The sequence below is a fragment of the Gorilla gorilla genome, chromosome 16 (genome assembly GCF_029281585.2).
Source record: "Gorilla gorilla gorilla isolate KB3781 chromosome 16, NHGRI_mGorGor1-v2.1_pri, whole genome shotgun sequence".
Taxonomy (NCBI): Eukaryota; Metazoa; Chordata; class Mammalia; order Primates; family Hominidae; genus Gorilla; species Gorilla gorilla.
In genome coordinates, this window is record NC_073240.2 from 16,765,803 (window position 1) to 16,784,536 (window position 18,734).

Here is an 18,734-nt window from a genome sequence, read left to right on the forward strand (position 1 = left end):
CTCTTTTTAATTTATTTTATCTGTAATAAAGTAAGAAAAACTGAATGGCATTCCATTAAATGTCCATAACCACATTTTAAAAATTCAACTTATTTTTCCATAGACAAACAAACTTACTTGTTTCCAAGACTTGGGTATTTTTTTTTTTTTAGGAAATCTTGCCATTTGCAACAATAAAGATGAAATTGGATGAAATTATGTAAAGTGAAATAAGCCAGACATAGGAACAAAAATACTGCATAATCTTATTTATATCTGGACTCCAAAAAAAAAATTAATTTATAGGTGGCACTCAGGGGTTGGAGGTTGGGGAAATAGTGAGATACTGGTCAAAGGATACAGACTCCAATTTAAGATGAATAAGCTCTGGAGACCTACTGTGTACCATGCTGACTATAGTTAATAATAATGTATTGCATACTTGAAATTTACTAAGACAGTAGATCTTAAGTATTCTTAACACACACACACACAGAGTAACTATGGCAGTTAATGGATGTATTTAGCTTGATTGTGGTAATGATTTCACAATGTGCACATATACAAAAACGACACATTGTATGCCTGGAATATACACATTTTATTTGTCCTTTATACCTCAATATAAAGAGTAAAAGAAGATAGTTTATGGTTTCAAAATAGTTACACTCTTCATTTGACTAAAATAAATCAATATTTTTATTATTTTTATTATTTAATTGATAGTTTTTTTTTTTTTTTGAGACAACGTCTCACTCTGTCACCCAGGCTGGAGTGCAGTGGCACGATCTCTGCTCACTGCAAGCTCCGCCTCCCGGATTCACACCATTCTCCTGCCTCAGTCTCCCTAGTAGCTGGGACTACAGGCACCAGCCACCGTGCCCGGCTAATTTTTTTGTATGTTTATTAGAGACGGGGTTTCACCGTGTTAGCCAGGATGGTCTCGATCTCCTGACCTCGTGATCCGCCCGCCTCAGCCTCCCAAAGTGCGGGGATTACAGAAGTGAGCCACCGCTCCTGGCCAATTGATGGTTTTTTATACTATTTTTAGAACAATGGCTGGCACATAATAATCTGTATTAATTTTCTTTCCTTTTTTGAAAATATATATACAACAAATTTATTTTAATAAAAGATTTAAAGGACGAGCCTTATTTAAATTTATCTTTTTTCTATTCCTCATATTGCACTGTAATTCTATAGCTCTACAGCTTTGAAAGTTGCAAAGAAAGGGAACGGTAGCAAGATTGGTAAATAAACTAATAAAAAATAAGAGCTTTTGGAACTTGTGGTATGTCTATTTTTAAATCTCCGTAAGCAGCTCATAGCTTAAAGGAAACACTGTTTTGTAAAATGTTTCATAAGGAATTTCCCCTTGTGAAGTTTATATCTATAAGGTAGCAAAGGACAAAATAAAAGGAGTATTTATTTGACAGCCAAAGGGAATTGAACATGGACAACATGAAAAGGGAGATATCATTTATGATTATATTAGTAGAATTCTTTGAAAAAAATTAATTGAAGCAAAATTCATAGGGTTCAAAAACAATCAATTACTTACAATTCATATATGTTACATCAAAGCTAATGTCATAGTTTGAACTTGAACTACCAGGTACATTTCCTGTTGTTCTGTAGTAATTCAGCCATGCATTTTAGCTATCTAAAGTGAAAGTCATACATATTTCATATATGAAACCATCAGCTAAACCATTCCATAATCAAATAGACATTGAAATACTAAGTACAACAATCTGAAATGTTTGGTAAACTTTAGGGGGAAACAGTAAGCTCCATTTTAATATCTATTTTTATGAAGAAAATTAACACCTCTACATTTTACTTATTTTTAATGCAATATATAATTTCTTTGTTCAGATTCACTGTGTTTCTTTCTCAAATGTTTCTTTTTTCCCACTCCAAAAATAATCATAAAACATCTTTATGACCTAGAATAATAATATATAAAAGGTATAAATTACAAATGAAACAATGGATGATTTTAAGTACATCAAAATTATAATAATTTTTTTATTTATGAGATCATAAAAATGTCAGACAAGTTACATTTTGGATGATGGTATTTGTAACACTTCTAAAATATTAGTATGCAAATCAACAAAAACCCAAAAATCTAACTGAGAAATAGACTAATGAAATGAGCAAGTGTGTTATGAAAACAAACAACAAACTCAATTGGCTATTAGGGAAAGAAATTCAAACTGATCAAAACTTGATATGATTTCAAATATATATGTAATGCCAACCTACTTATCTGATTGGTTTTTATTTTTAATTCTGAAAATATGAAACTTGTTACATAGGGCAATAGAAAAATTCTAGAGGTAGTGTACATGGTGCTAATATATTTGGGGAATTACTTGACAATATCTACCTAAGTAGAGAATATGAATAGCTGTTGACACACTAGTTCTACTCCTACGTATACACCCCAGATAAATTTTTTGCATATGTATACTAGGAGATATACACAAACTTTAAGCATAGCAGCATAAAGTTTAAAATTAAAAATTGAAATATAGGATATACTATTTCTGTTAAGGGCTGGCTAGGGTATTTGGCTAAACCCTCATCTAGAAAAAAAGTCATGGTAAATGACTTAACAGTGAAAAAGACTTAGAAAACTGCTAAGCTAATATACAAGAAAGAATGAACAAGCTTTTCTCCTAATAGTACATACTAAGATTTCTTAAAGTGGATGAACTGTGACAGTGATGCTAAACTCAAAAGTCCAGAGCAGACCTAAGACAGGAGTCATTTTCAGGCCTGTCCATAGGTTTGCAGAACGTCAAGCAAACGTTTTTTGTTTCTTTGTTTATTTTGCAGACAGGACCTCGTATATATAAACAGTTTGGTCATAAGTGCATTAGAAAATCTACGATCTAATGTAAGATATTATTTTTAATGAATATTTAAAATAATAGATAGAGAAGGGGTAAACATTAGTTTATTATCAGATCCATCCATGTAAAGATTCTTCGTTGTCCAGGCCCTCTATCTTTCTATTTAGGTTCGAGAAATATCTCCATGTTCTTTATTGACAAAAAAATAGTACTATCTCTGCTTTTATTTCGGATTGTAGTTTTTGTATCCCCTCTCTTTGTTTCTTTGTTTGTCTAAATAACTGTGTGTCTTTTTTTTTTTTTTTTTACCAAGTATGAAGTTTTGGTTGTGTTGATTTTCTCTGTTTTTCCATTTTCTATGTTATTTACTCAAGCTGTAATCTTTACTTCCTTCCTTCTGCTAGCTTTGGCTTCAGTTTGTTGTTCTTTTTCCAGTTCCTTGGTAAAGTTAGGGTATTTATTGACATTTTTTTAATGTACTCATTTACGGCTGTAAGTTTTCCTCAGAGCATTGCTTTTGTTGCATCCTTTAAATTTACATATGTTGTATTTTTGTTTAAATTCATCTCAAAGTATTTTATTATTGCCCATGTGAATTCCTCTTTCACCCATTGGTTACTTAATAGTAAGTTGTTCAATTTCCATGCATTTAGAAGTTTTCCAGTTTTTATATGTAGCTTTATTTTATAGCAATCAGAAAAAATAATTTGTATAATCTCAGTCTGTCTGAATTAAGACTTCTTTTCTAGTGTAACATATTGTATAGCCAAAAATGTGCATTCCTGTTTATACTTGTGTCCCTTCCCCCATGTAAGAACACCCTGTTTGCCCTTCTATTCTTTCCACAATGTGAGGACACGTAGATAGTGCTGTCTATGAGGGACGAGCCTTCACTAGATACTGAATATGCCAGCACTTCATCACCAGCGCTTCACCTTGCATTTCCCAGCCTCCAGAACCAAGATAAAATAAATTTCTGTTCTTTATAAATTACCCATTCTCTGGCATTTTTTTAATAGCAGCACAAACAAACACATTTGTGCCATTTTCCAATTTACTTTCTATATGATGTATATTTATATATATGCACACCCATTCACCCATTCATACATTTATATACATTTGCATATATATGCACATGCACAAATATAAAAATATGTATAAACACATACTATTGTTCCTCAGTTCTTTTAATACTGCCTTCTCTTGTGTTTGAGCAACTTCTCAGTGGTTAGTATGTGAATTATAATTAATATCGTACATTTCTAACAATTGAGTTTGAATTTAGTTTCAATGATGTGTTAAAATCTCTGCTCCTATAAAGCTGTCATCACTTTTAGATTGCTCCTATTATACGTTACATGTTTATACATTGTGTGTCCATCAACCTGAGTTTATAGTTTTTGTTTTTAAATCATATAGGAAACAAAAAAGAAGTTACATCCAAAAATACTTTAATACTTTTATACTTACCTATGAAGTTACTTTTGTTGAATTCTTCATTTTATATATGTGTGTATTGTATATTTATTTATATGTGTATATATATATTTATTGTATATTTATATGTGGCTTTCAGTTATTGTTTAGTGACTTAATTTCAGCCTGAAAGACTCCCATTAACATTTCTTGTAAGCCATGTCTACCACTGACAAACTGCCCAGCTTTTGAATATCTCAGTATGTCCATTTTTGAAGTTTAGTTTTGTCACAGACAGAATTCTTAGTAGACTGTTTTTTTTTTCTTTCAGAACTTTAGTCATTCTAATTCCTTCTGCACTCCATGGTTTCTGGTATGAAATCTTATTAAGAATCCATTTAGGCCGGTCACGGTAATCCTAGCACTTTGGGAGGCCGATGTGGGTGGATCACCTGAGGTCAACAGTTCAAGACCAGCCTGGCCGTCATGGCGAAACCCCTTCTCTACTAAAAATGCAAAAATTAGCCAAGCATCATGGCACATGTCTGTAGTCTCAGCTACTCAAGAGGCTGAGGCACTTGAACCCTGGAGATGGAGGTTGCAGTAAGCTGAGATTGCCCCACTGTACTCCAGCCTAGGCAACACAATGAGACTCCACCTCAAAAAAAAAAATCCATTTAATGTGATGAGCTGATTCTCTCTTGCTGCTTTCAAAATTCTTTCTTTGACTATGGCTTTCAACGTTTTGGTTGTAATGTGTCTTGGTGTAGATCTCTTTTTGTTTAACCTGTTGCATGTGTATCTAATTTCTTGGATTATGGATTACTGTCTTTGATCAAATTTGGGAAGTTTTTGCCCAGCTCTTTACATATTCTTTCTGCCCCTTTCCCTGTTACTCTCATAATGTATATTTTGGCATGCTATGTGGTGTCCCATAAACCGATCTGTTAATTTCCAGTTAATCTTTTATTTTTTTCTGTTCCTCAGATGGGATAATTTTAAATCTCTCAACTTCTTCTTGTTTACTTATTTCTTCTTCTGCCTGCTCACATCTGCTGTAGAACTCTCCTAATTAATTTCTCATTTCCATTATTATACACTTCAGTTTAAATTATTTTCTGGGTTCTTTTTACACTTGGACACAGGATGGGGAACATCACACACCGGGGCCTGTCATGGGGTGGGAGGAGTAGGGAGGGATAGCATTAGGAGATACACCTAATGTAAATGACAAGTTAACGGGTGCAGCACACCAACATGGCACATGAATACATATGTAACAAACCTGCATGTTGTGCACATGTACCCTAGAACTTGAAGTATAATTTTAAAAAATATTTTCTGGGTTCTTTTTAAATAGTTATATCTGTTTATTGATATTTACCTTTTTATACATTGTTCTATTGGTTTCCCCTCATTCTTTCTCTTTAGTTTTCTTTCTCTCCTGGAATATATTTCAGATAATTGACTTAAAGTCCTTGTCTAGCAAGTCCAAAGTCTAGGTTTCCTCAGGCATGGCTTCTGACATGTTTAATTTTTTCTTTATAAGTTGGTCATTCTTTTCCATTTCTTTGTATTATTTTTCACTTTTGTGATTATTGAAAACTAAATGTCTTGAATATTGTAATGCGGTAACTCTAGGAATTAGATTATACATAATTCAAGGGTTTACTGATGTCAGTTGTTAATTGCTGCAGTCATCTGACTTTAAAATGAATTCTCCAAACTATTTTTTGCAGATACTGTATTCATTTCTATGTGTGGCCTCTGAAGTCTTTATTCTATTTTCTTAGTGGTCAGCTGATCACCTGACCAAGATTGGCTAAACATATGGAGAAAACCAATTAACAAATAAAATAAACATAGAATAATCTCTCTCAGTCCGCAAATTCACTGTAAGCTGTGGCACTCCTTTAATGCTAAGACAAACCAGCCTTCATAATCTTGCATGGAACCCACAGATCTGTCAGTTTTATAACTGTAGAAACATTTTAGGTCTTTTCTAAGCATGCATTCAACTGTTGGTATATATGCATGTCACACTCCAAATTCCATACTATACACAATATCTCTTCAAATTCTTTATCCACCAAGAATTTTTCTTCTTAGTGTTCCCCTTCCCACCCTTTTGAATTTTTCTTTTACTTGCCCCATATGCCATCTCTTGCCTCAGACAACTATAAGTAGTTTATGTCTTTAAGTGCTTTTGACAGGCACCACCACTACCAAGACTACTGTTCCAGTCTGAGAGGGATGAAACAAAGGTCAGCCACTGCATTGACTCCTCAGGAAAACACCAGATATGTCAAAATGCATACACACAGTTTTTGAGAACAGATCCTATTACATTCTAATACCAGCAAGCCATGCCAGAAATGTCTACTGCTGCCCCCACAGCTGCTTCCCTACTGGTAAATAGGGAGAAAATGGTAAGTGGGTAAGCAAAAGCACTACAATATTTTTCTACCAAAGTTTAGCAGGCTTTTTCTTTTTAAAGCACTCCTTCAATTACTGTAAGTTTTAAAAATTAGATTCGGGAGGTCTTGAAAAATGGATTCTGTCTTGTTTTTTATTAGCTTAATGATTCCTTCATTGGAGAGACAAATTATTTGATATCCCTACTTTGTTAGTTTCTGTTACATCACTCTGCAAAGGTTTTAAGGGAGCAGCAAATACAATCTCAGATTTGAGTAAATTGCAGGAGACTTCTGGGTTCCAAACTCTGTATGAGAATTTAGCGGGTTGAGAAAGCTTCTCAGTTACAAACTTGGACCACTTTAATATAATTTGATTGATACCCCAAATGGAGAAGGCAAAAGCCAAAAAAGTGAGCCCAAAAGTTATAAAAACAAGAAATGGGGAAACACTCCCTTGGAATAGAGTAATATCAAGACTTTAACAATATCAATGACTATTCCTTTCCCGTAGAGTAAGTAACCAGACAAAATGAAGGTGTCTATTGTAGTTAATTCATGTCTATTTCACTCTATATGTTGAGTGTTTGGTGGACAGATAATTTTTCTTTTTAGTTTAGATTTGTACCTTTCTTTTGAGTTTAGATCTCTGTATTAAGAAGAATTGCAAACTAGGAGCTACTGATTTGTTGGAATTACGCGTGGTTCTAGATTTCAAACATAATCCCATAATTAAATGTGATTATGATGTATTTTGTCAAAGATGGAAGAATTTCTATGGGAAAGTTACCCATCATGAGGATTAGAGATGGTCTGTAGCATAGTTATAGTAGTGGCCCCTAATTTATTCTTGCATCCCTGTACTTTTTGTGCAGACATTTTTACATTGACTCCTACTCTGCCCATGTGACTTGCATTGTGTAAGGGAACAGGAAGATCAATGGAAACAGAAACTTGGAAAAATGTTTATACCTTGGAGCTTATAGTCTCTTGATGCTTTTGGATGCTTCCTTACATTGATCAAGACTGGAATGAAAGACCAAACACCACATAGACTAGTTACTCCCATCAACCCAGCTAATGCTACCCACTCTCCAGAAACAGAGCTGTCTAAATGTCAGATGATTCTACATACATGGTTGCTCCCCGCTGGTGACAAAAGAACCTTTCATGTCATCCCAATGCAAATAGTTTAACCACAGAATTATAAGCTAAGTAAATGTTTATATTTTTAGGGAAGATTTTTTTCAATATACAATAATAAAAAACTGATTTACCTTTCTTGAAGTAGGTACAAATTTTAATTTAAAAATAAATTATTTTTATAGTTAAGGAATATTTATGACCAATCTCTCATCACATATTATCTCTACCTTATTCCTATTCATCATTCCTCTTAAGACACAAAGTAAATATTTATTGTAACAATTTATACTATGCCTTAGTTTGAGCTGCTATAACAAAAATGCCTTAGAATGGGTAATTTATGAATAACATAAATTTATTTCGTACAGTTCTGGAGGCTGGAACATCCAAGATCAAGGCACTAGCAGAATCAATGTCAGATGAGGACCAAATTCTTCATAGGTGAAAAGGAAAGAATGAGCTCCCTTCCTTGAACCTCTTTTACAAGGGCACTAATCTTATCCATAAGAATTCTGCCGTTATGACCTAATCACACCCTAAAGTCCTCACCTCTTAATATTTGAGCATTAATGTTTGAGTGTTGTCTTAGATAGGTTTGTGCTGCTATAACTGAATATCTGAGACTGTATAAGGAACAGAAGTGTATTGGCTTACGGTTGTGGAAGCTGAGAAGTCCAAAATTGAGAGGCTGCCATGTCACAAAAGCTTTCTTGTTGCATCATCTAATGGTAAAAAGCAGAAGGGCAAGAAAGAAGAGATTGAACTTGCAGCCTCAAGCCCTTTTATAATATAGAATAATCTAATAATGAAGGTGGAGTTCTCATTATCCCAACTCCACCAATTAGGCCCTACCTCCCAACACTGTTGTATTGAAGATTCAGTTTCCAACATATGCATTTTGGGGCACAGAGTCAAACCATGGAATTTCAACCCTAACTTCCAAACTTTGTGTTATTTTCAAAATACAAAACACATTCATTCCACCCCACTACCCTCAAATTCTTACTCATTCCAGTACCAACTCCATAATTCAAATTCTCGTGTAACATCATGTGAGTGAGACTCAAATCATGATTTATCCAGAGGCATATTGCTCTCCAGCCATAAGCTTGTGAGGTAGAATGACTAAAATCTTCCCAAAACACAATAATGAGACAGGAATTTTATAGACATTCTCATTTCAAAGAGAGAAATAGCCATAAAAGGGGGGTTAATGGTCCCAAGCAAGTACAAAACCCAACGGGACAAATGTCACATCTTTAGGTTTCCAGAATAATCTTTGTTGGCTCTATTCCATACCTCTGCCACACTGTGGTAGAGGTTGGACTTCTGAAGCCTTGAAGGGCCCAAAGCTCATGGCTTTGGAGGGCTCAGCCCATGTTGCAGCTGTCACAGGTCTAAGGTTCTTCTTGCCTGTGGTTCTCCCAAGGCTGGTGTTACATACAGCTAGCTCTACAGTTCCTGAGCCTTGGTGACAACCCCACCCCTGTAACTCCATGTGGTACTGCCCTAATGGGGACTCTTTGCAGTGGCTCTGACTCTATGATTCTACAGGGCATTGGCCTAGTAAAAGCTCTCTTCAATGGCTCCACCCCTGCTACAGGTTTCTGCCTTGTCTCTCAGGCTGTTTGTTGTATCTGTTGAAATCTAGATGGAGGAGGACATGCACCTACAGCTCTTGCATTATATGCGACTAAAGACTTAAACCCACATGGAGGTCACCAAGATTTGCTACTTGCATCTTCCAATGCTCTGGTGTGAGCCACACTTGCGTTATCTTGGGCCCTACCTGGGGTAACCAAGGAGCAATGTGCACCAGAATGCAGGGAACAGAGTTCTGAGGTGGATCTGGGCAGTGAGTTTACATAAGGCACCCCAGGTTTGCCCCCTGAAACCATTCTGCCATTCTTGAGCTCTGGGCCTGCAATGGGAAGAGCAGTCTAAAAGATTTCTCAAATATCTTTGGGGTCTTTCTCCCACTGTCTTAATAAATAATCTCTGGCTTTATACTATCCATACTCAACTTCTTATTAAACATTCTCTTGCCTACAGCCTAGGTTCCCTCTACTAAAGATGCTTGTTCTTTCTGTACCACAAGGCCAAGGTGTAAATCCTTCAAATCTCTAACCACTGTTTTTATTTTTTAATTACAATTCTGTCTTTAAATTACTTTTTGTCCTGTTATTTTACTATACAAAATTGAAAAAAGTCACATAGCACCCTGAATGCTTTGCTGTTTAGATTATTCCTTCCAACAGATATGCTAGTTGATAGCTCTTGCATTCTGCCTTTCAAAATGCCCTTGGGCGTGGACACAATTAACCAAATCCTGAGCCACTTTATAATGCATATGACCTTTCCTCCAGTTTCTAATAGGTTATTCGTTATTTCTGTCTGAGACCTCATTAGTATTGCCTTTATCATTCATTTGCCTAGCAACATTTTGATCAAAATCACTTAGGTAATCTCTAAGATGTTTCAATCTTTCTTTACAGTTCTTTGCTTCTGAACACTCAGCAATTCTGCTGAAACTCCTTAACCGTCTGTTTATTGCAATCTAGGGTTTTCTAGCATGTTTCTCCAAACTTTTCTAATCCCTATTCATTATCAAGTTCCAAAGCCACTTTCACATGTTTATATATTTTTATAGCAACACCCCACTTCTCTGATATCAGTTTTCTTTCTTAGTTCATTTTTTACCTGAGACGAAATAATTTGTAATGAACAGAAATTTGCCGACTCATGTTTTGTAGGGTAGGAAGGCTAAGATTGAGGGGCTGGATTCTGGCAAGGGCTTTCTTGCTGCATTATCGCATGACAAACAGTAAAAGTGCAGGAGAGGGTGAGAGAAAGCAAGAGATCAAACTTACAGCCCCAAGCCCTTTTGTAATAGGCATAATCCATTTGTGATAGGCATCACACTCATGACTTAAAAACCTCCTGCATTAGTCCATCCTCACTCTGCTAAAAAGAACTACCTAAGACTGGCTAATTTATGAAGAAAAGAGATTTAATTGACTCACAGTACAACAGGCTGTAAAGGAAGCATGGCTAGGCGGCCTCAGGAAACTATAATCATGGCGGAAGGCAAAGGGGAGGAAAGCACGTCTTACTATGGTGGAGCATGAGAGAGGGAGTGAAAGAAGAGCTACACACTTTTCAACAAGCAGATCTCATGAAGACTCAGTCATTATTATGAGAACAGCAAGGGGGAAATTTGCCCACATGACCCAATCATCTCTCACCAGGTTCCTCCCCCAACATTAAGAATTACAATTTGACATGAGTTTTGGGTGGGGATACAAAGCCAACCATATCACCTCTTATTAGGCCTCACCTCCCAACACTGTTGCATTTGATATTAAGTTTCTAATGCATGCTTTTTGGGGGACAAACTCAAACCATAGAAGATATCAACATATGAATTTTGGAGAGACATAAATATTTAGACTATAGCCATCCTATCATGTATTTTTATAAAGTTTTCCCTTCTTTTTTGTCTCTGGACATCAAGAGGGGTATTTTCTTTTCTTTCTTTCTTTTTTTTTTTTTTTTGAGATGGAATCTCACTCTGTCACCCAGGTTGGTGTGCAGTGGCGTGATCTCAGCTCACTGCAACCTCCGCCTCCTGGGTTCAAGTGATTCTCCTGACTCAACCTCCCAAGTAGCTGGGACTACAGGAGACTGCCACTATGCCCGGCCAATGTTTGTATTTTTAGCAGAGATGGGGTTTCACCATACTGGCCAGGCTGGTCTTGAACTCCCACCCACCTCGGTCTCCCAAAGTGCTGAAATCACAGGTGTGAGCCACTGTAACTGGTCCAGTATTTTCTATTTATATGTAACTCAGTTCACTATTATTCTGTTATGATGTTTTAAATGACACTTTAGCCTTCTACTTGCTTCTTAATGTGATTATATTTTGGGAATTTTATATTATTGGATATTATGGTTTGGATATTTGTCACCCCAAGCCAAATGTGAAATTTGAACCCCAGTGCTACAAGTGGGGCCTGATGGGAGATGTTTGAGTAATGGGGGTAAATCCAACATGAGTACATTAATTCCGTCCGTCTGGAGTGAGTGAATTCTCACTCTATTAGTTTGCATAAAAGCTGATTGTTTAAAAGGACTTGGTGCATTCTTGATCTCTCTTGCCTCCTCTCTCATTATATGATTTCTGTGCACATCACCTGCTGACTTCCCTTTGCCTTTCATTATGAGTGGAAGCAGCCTGAGACTCTCAACAGAAGCAGATGTCACCAGCACCATGCTTCTTGAACAGCCTGTGGGACTATGAGGCAAATAAACCTCTTATCTTTATAAATTACTCAGGCTCAGATATTCCTTTATGACAACAAAAACAGACTAAGATATTGTATTTTAAATCTACTAATAATGTATTATTTTTATAGATTCAGTTTTATGGCAATATTATTTGTTCATTCATCTATATTGTGACATATATTAATCACAATTATTTTAATATTTATGCTCAATCTTTCCAAAATCTAGATAATCTGCTGCTGAATTTCTTTTTTGCCTCTTGGCTTTTCATTATTTGTCCACGTCTCCTGGTATGCCTTATAATATTTACAAGTGTCATTTACTAAATGTAAATAATAGGAGAAATACTTTGAGACTTTCATTGAATATCAAGCACTTCCATAAACAAACACCCCATAAAAAAGTGGGCAAAGGACATTAACAGACATTTTCCTAAGGAAGGCATACATGCAGCCAGCCAAAACATATATGACAAAAATCTCAAAAACACTGATGATTCGAGAAACACAAATCAAAATTACGATGAGATACCATGTAACACCAGTCAGAATGGTTATTACTACAAAATCAAAAAATAGCAGATGGTGAGATTGTGGAGAAAACCAAATGCGTAAACACTGTTGAGAGGAGTGTAAACTATATCAGCCATTGTGGAAGGCAGTGTGGTGATTCCTCAAACACCTGAAGACAGAAACACCATTTAACCCAGCAATGTCATTACTGTGTATACACCCAGAGGAATATAAATAATTCTATTATAAAGACACATGCACACATATGTTCATTGCAGCACTATTCACAACAGCAAAGACATGGAATCAACCTAAATGCCCATCAATGACAGACTGGATAAAGAAAATATGGTACATATACACAATGGAATACTATACAGCCATAAAAAAGAACAAGAACATGTTCTTTGAAGGGACATGGGTAGAGATGGAGGACATTATCCTTAGCAAACTAACCCAGGAACAGAAAACCAAACACCACAAGTTCTTATAAGTGGGAGCTAAATGGTGAGAACACATGGACACATAAAGGGTAACAGCACACACTGGGGTGTTTCAGAGGGTGGAGGGTGAGAGGTGGGAGAGGATCTGAAAAATTAACTAAAGGGTACCAGGCTTAATACCTGGGTGATGAAGTCATCTGTACAACAATCGCCATGATACAAATTTGCCTATGTAACAAACCTGCATTTGTACCTCTAAAACTAAAATAAAAGCTTTTTTTAAGAAAGCATTTACTTAACTTTAAGCTTGGCAGATTTTAAGCAGATCTAATCAAGTTTTAATTTTGCTCTCTCAGTAGGTATGTCTTCTTATTATTTGCTTTTACACTTGAAGTACCACTTAGAAATATGGGCCATTATGATATAAACACAAGTTTGTCAATTAAGGCTAAATTACTATCTCTCTCTTTCTCTGTTTCTCCCAAATTAAAAATCATAATAGGATATATATTTTGAAAACTTTATACTTACCTCTAAATAACATCCTAAAGAAAAATCATGTTATATAGATTAGAGATCTAAACTGGGAAATAAACCACAAGACTTCTAGAGAAAAAGAGAATATTATTTTCCATAACTCAATATAGGTGAAATTTTTAAAAATAAAAAAACTTTAAATTAACTATCATAAAATTTAAACATATTTCTTCTTTGAAAATAATATTCACCATACACCAAACATTTACACGATTATTTGACACATTCTTCTTTCTATTTCTAGCATTGTTGAATGTGCAATTTTTTTTCTCTGTCTTTCTATCAGGCTTGAAGTCAATACACAAAGCTGCTTGTGGAAAAGGTTTGGCAGCTACAGCCACCCAGATATAAATATATATGTGCTGTTAGCTCTGGCAGCTGGGTCTATGTGTGCTCCCCAGTTACAGTTCTCGTCTGACCTCGTGATTGGCTCCCCTGTTAGCTGTGGTGACAGCTGTTCAGCTGTTTTGAGGTTTGGTCTATTATTATTTACTGCAACACAGGCCAACACAGTTAAGTAGCTCTATCTACTAGACGTAATTGTGCTGAACATATTTCTTGACCCAAAATCCCTGATCTGGAGAATATGATATCAAGGAATCAGAGGAGCCCACAGTCAGCAAAACCAGGAGGAACATTAACTTTTTTCATCCTGTACTTATTAGAGGCCCTCTCTTTATCTCTTCTACACCTCAACAATATAAAGTATAAACTGGAAAACTTTATTTTTTTAAAGTTTTGTAACAAAAAGGTGTACATTGTGGTAGTTTAAAACAAAATTCAAGAATTCAAATTTGCATTATCACTGTAAGAATTTTAACAAATAGAACTCTTGCAACGAATTATAAAGTGTAAGTTTAGGAGACATAAAATGAGAAAATTGACATAATCCGATGAGTATATTTATATTTATAAATTTCTTCCTAAGCACTGTGTTGAAAGCATATCACAAAAATTTTACTTTGTGATTTTATTATTTTTTAGTATGACACACTTTCTGATTTCCCTTGTGATTATTTGCTTTGGTGAGGTATTATTTATAAGTGTCATTTCATTTAAAATCAAGTGAGGATGTTTTAATGTCTTTTTATTATTGATTTCAAATTTAATTTTATTAGAAATAGACAACATACTCTATAAGATTTTAATCTGTTGAGATAATTTTGCATATTTTTTGACACAGTATGTGATCTAACTTAGCATATCACATGGACATTAAAAGGTGATCATTTTATAGTTCTTAGATTTAGGGTCTGATATGGTTTGGCTCTGTCCTCACCCAGAACTCATGTTGAATTGCAATCTCCAGTGTTAGGGGAGGGAACTGTTGGGAGATGATTGGATCATGGAAGAGAGTGGATCTCCCCCTTGTTGTTCTCATGACAGTAAGTTCTCATGAGGTCTAGTTGTTTGAAAGTGTGCAGTACTTCCCCCTTTGTTCTGTCTCTTCCTCCAGTCATGTGAAAATGGCCCTTTTTTGCCTGTGCCTTCCATCATGATTGTAAGTTTCCTAAGTCCTTCTCCGCCATGCTTTCTGTACAGACTGGAACTGTTAGTCAATTAAATGTCTTTAGGTAAAGCAAAGCTTAAAAGTTTGGAAAATTTAAAGCATGGCCAAGAGGTAGAAAAGAAAAACGTATTTTCTGTGGAGGAATTCAAGCAGACTGCAGAAATTTGCAAAAGTAGAGAGGCACCAAATGTTAATACCCAAGACGATAGGGAAGATGCCTCAAAGGAATTTTAACGACCTTCATGACAGCCCTTCCCATCACAGGCCTGGAGGCCTAGGAGGCAAAAATGGTTTTGTGTGCCAGGCCCAGGGCCTCACTGTTCTGTGCATCCTTGGGTCATGGTGCCTGCATCCCAGCTGCTCCAGCCCCAGCTGTCACTAAAAGGGGCCAAGGTACAGCTCAGGACACTGCTCCAGAGGGTACAAGCTCTGGCAACCAGAGGGTACTCCAGAGGGTACAAGCTGGAGGCAACCAAGGCTTCCACATGGTATTAAGCATGTGGGTGCACAGAACTGAGGTTTTGGAACCTTTTCCTAGATTTCAGAGGATGTGTGGAAACACCTAAACATCCAGACAGAAGTCATCTCCAGGGATAGAGCCCTTTTGGAGAACCTGTACTAGGACAGTGTGAAGGGGAAATGTGGGTTTGGAGCATTCACACAGAGGTACTACCTAATGGAGCTGTGAGAAGAAGGCCACTGACTTTCAGACCCCAGAATGGTAGATCCACCAACAGTTTTCACAGTGTGACTGAAAAAGCTACAGGGAATCAATGCCAACCCATGAAAGCAGCCACAGGGGCAGAGCTGCCCAAGGCCTTGTGATCCCACCCTTTGTGTCAGCTTGGCCGGGATGTGAGACATGGAATCAAGGAAGATTATTTTAGAGCTTTAAGATTTAATGACTGCACTGCTCAGTTTTGGAGTTGCAAGGGGACTGTAGCCCCTTTGTTTTTGTCACTTTCACTCTTTTTGCATGGAAAGTCATACCCAATGACTGTACCCCAATTATGTCTTGTAAATAACAATTTTTTTTTAAATTTACAGCCTCAAGGCTCACAGGTGGAAAGGACTTGCCTTTTCTCAGATGAGACTTTAGACTTTGACTTTTGAGTTAATGCTGGAATAAGTTAAGAATTCAGGAGACTATTAAGGCATAATCGTGTTTTGAAATGTAAGAAGAACATGAGATTTGGGAGGGTCCGGGACAAAATAATATGGTTTGGCATTGTGTGCCTACCCAAATCTCAAGTTGAATTGTAATCTCTATTGTTGAGGGAGGGACCTGGTGGGAGATATTGAATCATGGGGGTGGATTTCTCCCTTGGTGTTCTTGTGATAGTGAGTGAGTTCACATGATATCTACTTGTTTGAAAGTGTTTAGCACTTCCCACTTCTCTTTCTCTCTCTCTCCTGCTGTCCATGTGAAGATGTGCTTGCTTCCCCTTCACCTTCCTCAATGATTGTAAGTTTCCTAAGGCCTCCTTAGCCATGCTTCTTGTATGGCCTGGGGAACTGGGAGTCAATTAAACCTCTTTTTTTCATAAATTAGCCAGTCCCAAGTATGTATTTACAGCAGTGTAAGAATGAACTAATACAGGGTCCAAGATATTAATAAAATGAAAATGTTTAAGTACATACAGATAATTTATACTTTTATGGATTCAGTTATTTTTAAAACTAGATTCTAAAATGGGGTGTCTTAAAGTATGTAAATGTCACTGTGGATTTGTATTTTTCTCCCAATAGTACTGTTAGCTATCTCTGTGTATTTTGAAGCTTTGCATTTAGCAGCATGCTCATTTTGATGTTATGCTAATTGAAGTAATTTGATTAACATCATTGCAAAATATTTCATTATTTTGGTAATATTCATTTTCTTGACTTCTCTGTTGCTTGAATAAATATCATCACACTATATTTTATTTGCATACTGTGTGCATTGGAAGGCTTATCTTGCATTTTGTCTCTACATATCTATATTAAAAGTATGCCTCTTATAGAAAGGATATACTGCCTCTCAGCAGTTTTCCCGAGTCTAACAATCTCTAGTTTTTAATTTCAAAGGTTAATCCATTTGTATGTAAGAAAATGTTAATGTTATATTGTTTCTAATATTTTCTTAGTTGTTTTTATTTGACTCATTTGTTATTGAAAAGATCATCTCATCTAAATTTTCTATTTTTTCTTGGCTCAATCCAATATATATTTTAAATTTTAACTTTTTAAATAATACATAATAGATGTGCAATATTTGAGGTATATATGATAATTTAACACAATCACAATTTGTAAGATCAGATCAGTTTAATTGGAACATTCATCATCTTAAATGTTTATATTTTCTTTATGATGGAAACACTTGAATTTTCCTCTTATAGCTATTTTGAAATATACAATAGTTTATTGCTAACTATATTTACCCTGCTGGTCTATCAAACACTAGTTATTATGTCTTCTGTCAAATTGAATATTTATTTCCATTAATCAGCCTTTCTTCATCTTCTGCCTCCTTGCATTCCTGGCCTCCGATAACCACCAATCTAGTCTATCTTTGAGAAATCAAATTTTTTTAGCTTTCAAATGTGAGTGAGAACAAATAATATTTGTCTTTGAATATTGATTGAATATTTCAAATCCTCTCTTCTAGTTTCTCTGAAATACATAATATATTGTTGCTAACTATAGTCACTCTAGTCTTCTATTGAACATTAGAATTTACTTTTTCTACTTAACTGTATGTTTGCACCCAATAATGAATCTTTCTTTAATTCCCCCTCCTGCACACAAACCATTCTCAACCTGGGGTATCTATCATTCTATCTTTTAACCCCATAAGTTCATTTTTTAATTTCAGTTGATTTCTAGGGAACAGGTTGTGTTTGGTTACATGAATAAGTTTTTCAGTGGTAACTTCTGAAATTTGGGAGCACCCATCCCCTGAGCCGTGTACACTGGACCCAAAGTATAGCCTTTGATTCTTCACCCCACTCTTAGTCATTTCTCCCCAAAGTCCATTGTATTAAATATTTGTGTCCTCATAGTATATCTTCCAATTATAAGTGAGGACATATGATGTTTGTTTTTCCATTCCCGAGTTACTTCATTTAGAATAATGGTCTCCAATTCCATCCAGGTTACTGCAAATGCCATTATTTCATTATTTTTTATTGCTGAGTAGTATTCCATGGTATATATATACCATAATAAACCACTTTTTGATTGATGGGGATTGAGGCTGGTTCCATAATTTTGCAACTGTGAATTGTGCTGCTATAAACTTGCATGTGCAGGTATATTTTTCGAAGAATGACTTCATTTCCTCCAGGTAGTTACCCTGTAGTGGGCTTGCTGGATCAAATGGTAGATCTACTTTTATTTCTTTAATGAAACTTTACACTGTATTCCATAGTGGATGTACTAGTTTACATTCCCATCAAAAGTGTAAAAGTTTTCCCTTTTCACCACATCCATGCCAACATCTATTTATTTTTTTTATTTTTATTTTTTCTGAGATGGAGTCTTGCTCTGTCACCCAGGCTGGAGTGCAGTGGCAGGATCTTGGCTCACTGCAACCTCCACCTTCTGGGTTCAAGCAATTCTCCTGCCTCAGCCCCTGAGTA